The sequence below is a fragment of the Helianthus annuus genome, chromosome 6 (assembly GCF_002127325.2).
Source record: "Helianthus annuus cultivar XRQ/B chromosome 6, HanXRQr2.0-SUNRISE, whole genome shotgun sequence".
In the NCBI taxonomy this organism is placed as follows: Eukaryota; Viridiplantae; Streptophyta; class Magnoliopsida; order Asterales; family Asteraceae; genus Helianthus; species Helianthus annuus.
In genome coordinates, this window is record NC_035438.2 from 107,295,088 (window position 1) to 107,301,238 (window position 6,151).

The 6,151-nt window shown below is 38.1% G+C and overlaps 1 long non-coding RNA gene across 1 annotated transcript; it reads left to right on the forward strand.

The window, feature by feature from the left end:
• Window positions 1–4,130: 4,130 nt before the first annotated feature.
• LOC110864161 lies at window positions 4,131–5,752 on the forward strand. The gene is made up of 3 exons (XR_002549682.2): window positions 4,131–4,259; window positions 4,884–4,971; window positions 5,547–5,752. It is a non-coding gene; the product is annotated as an uncharacterized LOC110864161 (long non-coding RNA).
• Window positions 5,753–6,151: the final 399 nt, after the last annotated feature.

The window sequence follows — 6,151 nt, forward strand, 5'->3', positions numbered from 1 at the left end:
AGAGTGAAGCACAAGTGAGTGAAAGGAAGAGAGAGAAGTCACCAGAGAAGAGTGGTGATAAGTAGGAGAGAGAGTCCAACTCTCCAAAGAAATCTGCTCCTAAGCAACCAGAGAAAGTTGTTGTTGGTGTGGATAAGGCTGAAAAAGGAACTCCACAAGTTCCTCGTTTTCAAAGAAATCAACCTAGATTTCAGCCTAGATCTCCACCAGGCAGAAATGAGAGACCTAGAAGCTGTTCACCAAGAATGAACAATCAAAATTCTAATAATTTCAGAAGTCAAGGTCAATATCAAAATCAATACCAAAATAATGGTGGTCGAAATTTTTATAACAATGGCTTTAGAAATTACAACAATAATGCTTCTTGGAATCAAAATCAAAATTTTCAAAGGTCAAACAGTCCAAACACATATAGGAACCCCACAGGACCAAAGACCTAGTGGAAATCAAAATCAAATTCCAACAGGTCTGAGATCCAAGACTCTAGTTAGGAGTAATGGATATTGGATGGATGTTCCGGTAGTTGGTGAATTTGGACGACCCAAGACCATTAAGGCTTGGGTCCCCCAATCTAACTAATTTTTTTGGTTGGTGTGTGCAGGAGCTGCTAAGGAGGATTATTAACTTGTGGTATGTTGATAGTGGCTGCTCCAGGCACATGACGGGGGATGCGAGGTTGTTGTCTGAATTTGAAGATTATGATGGAGGACATGTGAATTTTGCGGGTGCTAAAGGTGGTAGAATTACAGGACGAGGGAAAGTGACCAATGGGAAGATCACACTGGACAAAGTGAATTATGTTGAGCAGCTTAAACACAATCTGATGAGCGTGTCACAAGTCTGCGACAAGGGTCACTCGGTCCATTTTACCAAGAATGAAGCATTAGTGTTGAAACCAGGTTTGGAGATACCGGACGATTGGATAGTGATGCGAGCGCCAAGGAGAAATGACACTTATGTCATGGACATGGGTGCTAAGGATCCAACTGCTGTGGTGGCGTGTTTACTATCAAAAGCATCTGAAGCTGAATCGATGTTGTGGCACAGACGCATGGCCCATATTCACTATCGAAAAATGAATTACCTTGTTAAACATGAGCTAGTGAAAGGGGTACCAATGCAGAGGTTTCAAGTGGAAGACAAATGTCTTCCTTGTCAAAAAGGAAAACAACACAAGAAACCTCATAAGTCTAAAACAGTAAATTCCATAGATGCCCCTTATGAATTACTTCACATGGATTTATTCGGTCCAGTGAACGTAAGGAGCATAGGTGGAAAGTACTATTGTTTAGTTGTCACTGATGATTACTCACATTATTCATGGGTTTTCTTTTTAGGTACAAAAGATGAGACAGCAGAGATGTTGATAGATCTTTTTACAAAATTGGAAAACGTCCATGATGCAAAGATCAAGAGGATAAGGAGTGATAATGGCACGGAGTTCAAGAATCGTATTATGGATCTCTATTGTCTTCGTAAGGGAATTGAACATCAATATTCTGCTCCTTATACGCCTCAACAGAATGGAGTCGCTGAGAGGAAAAATAGGACGTTGATTGAAGCCGCTAGGACGATGCTTTCAGATTCTAAGCTACCAGTTCTTTTCTGGGGAGAAGCTGTGAATACAGCTTGCTACGTCCTAAACAAAGTTTTGACTGTTAAACGTATTAACAAAACTTGTCATGAGTTGATGTTTAACAAGAAACCAAACTTAGAAGGCTTTGAACCATTTGGATTACCCTGCACCATTGTGCGTAATAAAGATAAACAAAAATTCGGTGAGGTGGCTGACGAAGGCTACTTTCTAGGTTATGTACCTGGCGCACCGAATAAAAGGGTTTTTAATCTAAAAAATGGTAAAATTGAGGTTGCGTTTAATGTTGAAATCACTTCATACAAACCTCAACAATCAACGAGTGGACCTGCTATATTATATGATTATGAAAGCACCTTTAAATCATTTAATATTCCTGAGTTTTCCAATGCAGATGAGTCTCAGCTGATTCAAACAGTGATAAATGGAGATGATGAAGGCGAGTTCATGCCTAGATCAAATGTTGATATGACAGATGCTCCGGAAACTTCCCAAGGTGCTGCTGATACTGATTCAAGTGATAGTGAACCCGACCCCAATCAGGGGGAGGATTTCATTAATCCGTTTGCAAATCAGAACATTCAGGGGGAGGTTGGATTAAACCTGGGTGAAAATCTAGAAGTCGATGCGGTTGCTACTACACGAGCAAATAGAGATCATCCAGTTGACATGATACTTGGAGATCCTACTGCAGGTGTTCAGACGAGAAGAAGCATAGCAGCGAATACTGGTTTATTTGTGTCGATTGAGAAGACTGGGATTGTGAACGAGTGCTTGTATAGTTGCTTTATTTCCCAAGAGGAGCCGAAGAACATTCATATGGTTCTTAAAGACAATTCATGGGTTGAAGCTATGCAAGAGGAATTGGCCCAGTTTGCAAAATTGAAGGTTTGGGAGTTGGTTGACCTTCCTATAGGTGAAAGAGAGATTGGAACTAAATGGGTATTTAGGTGCGAGAAAGATGAAAGAGGGATAGTCACGCGAAACAAGGCTCGATTGGTGGTAAAAGGTTTCAATCAGCAAGAAGGGATAGATTACAATGAAGTGTTTGCACCAGTGGCAAGGTTGGAGGCAATTCGTTTGTTTCTAGCTTTCGCAACTTTCAAGGGCTTCAAAGTTTACCAACTAGACGTGAAGAGTGCATTTCTTTACGGGAAAGTCCAAGAAGTGGTGTATGTCTCCCAACCAGATGGGTTCGTTGATCTAGATTATCCTGATCGGGTATACAAACTTGATAAGGCTTTGTATGGGTTACATCAAGCTCCCAGGGCGTGGTACGAGACACTGTCTACACATCTGATCAAGAATGGTTTTGAAAGAGGTCAGATTGACAGTACACTGTTCATCAAGAGGAAGAAGGAAGATTTTCTGCTGGTACAGGTGTATGTGGATGACATCATCTTTGGGTCATCTGATGAAAGCATGTGTAAAGAGTTCGAGCAGGTGATGAAGAGCAAGTTCGAAATGAGTGCTATGGGTGAGCTGTCTTACTTTCTGGGATTACAAGTTGAACAGAAGGATGATGGGATGTTTATTCATTAAACAAAGTATGTGTATGACATTTTGAGTCGGTTCAAAATGAATGATTGCTCTGCTTTCAACACACCCATATGTGAAAATCACAATCTTGGCCCAGATCATGAAAGTACTGAAGAAGTTGATCCTACTCAATACAGGGCAATGATTGGTTCTATAATGTACTTGACTGCTTCAAGACCCGACATCATGTTTGCCGTATGCTTGTGTGCCAGATATCAGGCTAATCCAAAAGAGTCACACATGAAAGCAGTGAAGCGGATTCTTCGTTACTTGAAGGGGAAACCTAAACTTGGGTTGTGGTATCCAGCTGATAGTGATTTGACGTTTGTTGCTTACACTGACTCAGACTTTGGAGGATGCAAGTCGAACAGAAAGTCTACAACAGGTGGTTGTCAGTTCTTAGGAGGCAGGATTGTGTCTTGGCAATGCAAGAAGCAATCTTGTGTGTCTACCTCTACGTGTGAAGCTGAATATATTGCTGCGGGTAGCTGCTGCTCTCAGGTTCTCTGGATACAACAGCAGATGCGCAATTACGGTTTGGATTTCACTCGTACTCCTATTATGATAGACAATAATGCCACAATTTCAATAACTAATAATCCCGTGAAACACAGTCGCACAAAACATATTGACATTCGTCATCATTTTATACGGGATTGTGCTGAAAAGAGACTAATTGAATTACATCGAGTCGACACAGAAGATAACCTGGCAGATCTTTTGTAACACCCCAAAAATGGGTTTGGTAATTTAAACTCGGGTAATATAAAGGAACGGGTAAAAATACTGTTAGGAGTAAAAGGGAACCCGTAAATGAATATTTACTAGGGATAATTAACCTAGTTGAATATTAGTATCGTTGGTATTAAATGAAGGATTGTAGCCTTATTTAATTAAAACGAAACATGAGGGACCAAAGTGAACAACTTGAAAGTTGTTCTATTAAAAGAAAACAACACACACAGACACATACATCGTGTGTGTGTGTGTTCGTGAACGAGCAGGAAGGCTCCCATGGAGCCAAAAACCCTAAACTTCATCAAGTTCTTCAAATTGAAAGACTAAACGAGGCCCAAATTCACAACCAAACATAAATTAACGATCACCTTCACAAGGGGATCACAAGGTATGTCATAAAACTCAGATTTGATGATCTTGTTTGAAGTGGGTTATGATCAATCCATGAAATTGTATGAATTTAAGCATGTAGAGGTGTTAGAAACACCAAATAGAACTTGTGTTATGAATAATTTCAAATAATTGGGTGATTTAGAATGAAACCCATTGCATGAGTGTGAAGATGATGATCATGATGAACTTGAAGATGCTATAGTGTAATCTTGTGTTGTATAAGGTGTTGTATGATAGACTAAGATAGTTAAACTTGAAGTGAAATTTATGATTATGAGATTTTGTTTGAATGTGATAGTTCATAAGATGAAATAAGGAAGAACATGCTTAAAGAACTTGTACATTATGCTTAGGAAGTAGTACGCACGCCAAGTGTTTGATAAAATGTCTAAAAGACAATAATAAGTGAAATTTTATGCAAGTAATGGGTAAACATATATAGTTCATGTGAAGATTATGTAGGGATGATGTCGAGTATGCTTTATGCTTGTTTAAATGGATTAATGATGTTGAGTATGCTTTATGTAGGTCGTATGTTAGATGTGAATTTGATATGGTTGTTCATAAGTATAAGCATATATGCTAATAAGAATGTGAATGTAATGACATGAGTGTATAGGAATCATGTCAAGATGGATGGGAGCGTTGAAGGCTAACGGGCTACGAATACTCAATCAAATAAGCGAACGCAAATACGGGCGCGCAAGGTAAGTGAACTCCGAACTTACCCCTCTTTGTTTGGTAAGGTAATTATGAAATATGGTAATTATTGAATGTACTGTAAGAAGATATGAATTAATGATTATTACTAAGTTAAGTTTTAGTGGTAATGGGTTGAAAGTGGTTAAGAAAGGGATTCGATTAAGTTTGGGTAAGAAAGGGGAACTTACATAATGAATTATGCATAAAGTCGAATTAAAGAGTTATACATGTAGGATGTAAATTGCAAGTACGTGTGTGGATAGAAATTGAATGCATGTTTGAGTGGGTATTTAATTATATGCTTGAATGAATAAGTCGAGTTATGGGTATTTGAGGACATGTTCATATGAAGGGAAGCTAATGATACTAACCGTTTTCCTATTGAGAATTAATGTGAAGTATAGGTACGTAATTATGGAAGAGAAGGTTGACTCCGCAATCCGATGCGAGTGATCGAATGGATGGATGATGGACTAGTATAAGAGAAAGCATGATATGTTGACGCTTTATTATGCATGTGTTAAGATTATTTGTATTATGTCACCGGTTCTAATGATGTGATTGAATGTGGTGACTGCAGGCTGTACAGGATTATGGAAATTTCATCAAGAAGTGTACGCGGTCGAAGATCGAGTCAAGTCATGGATTGTACGCGGGTGTGTATGTGGTCACTTAATTTGATATATGTATGTTAGTTTTCATTAATTTATAAAAAGAGATTAATGTATTTAAGTGAATTGAAGAGTATCATGAAAGAAATTTTACATATGCGTTTTCCGCTGCGAATCTTAGGTTAAAATGTGTTAGGGTGTTACATCTTTATACTAAAGCATTTGACAGGGCTCGCTTTGAACACTTAGTCAAACTCAACGGGATGAGGAATCCTGAATAACCGGTTTTTCATAAGAATTTTGTAAATAGTTTACTGTTTTCTTAAAAAAATAAAAAAATACAAAAAAAATGAAAAATCAAAAACATAAAACAAATAGAAAAATAAAAAATGAGTTATCACTGTGTGAAAAAGAAGATATGATAGTACATCAGCAAGTTAGACTGTCACACTGAAATTGAACCTAAATTGCTTAAGTGTGATAGCAGCTTCATTATATGATGTACCAGTAGGCAAAAGCATGAAATAATCAACTTACCAATGTGATATAAACTTAAATGAACTGAATATGAGTG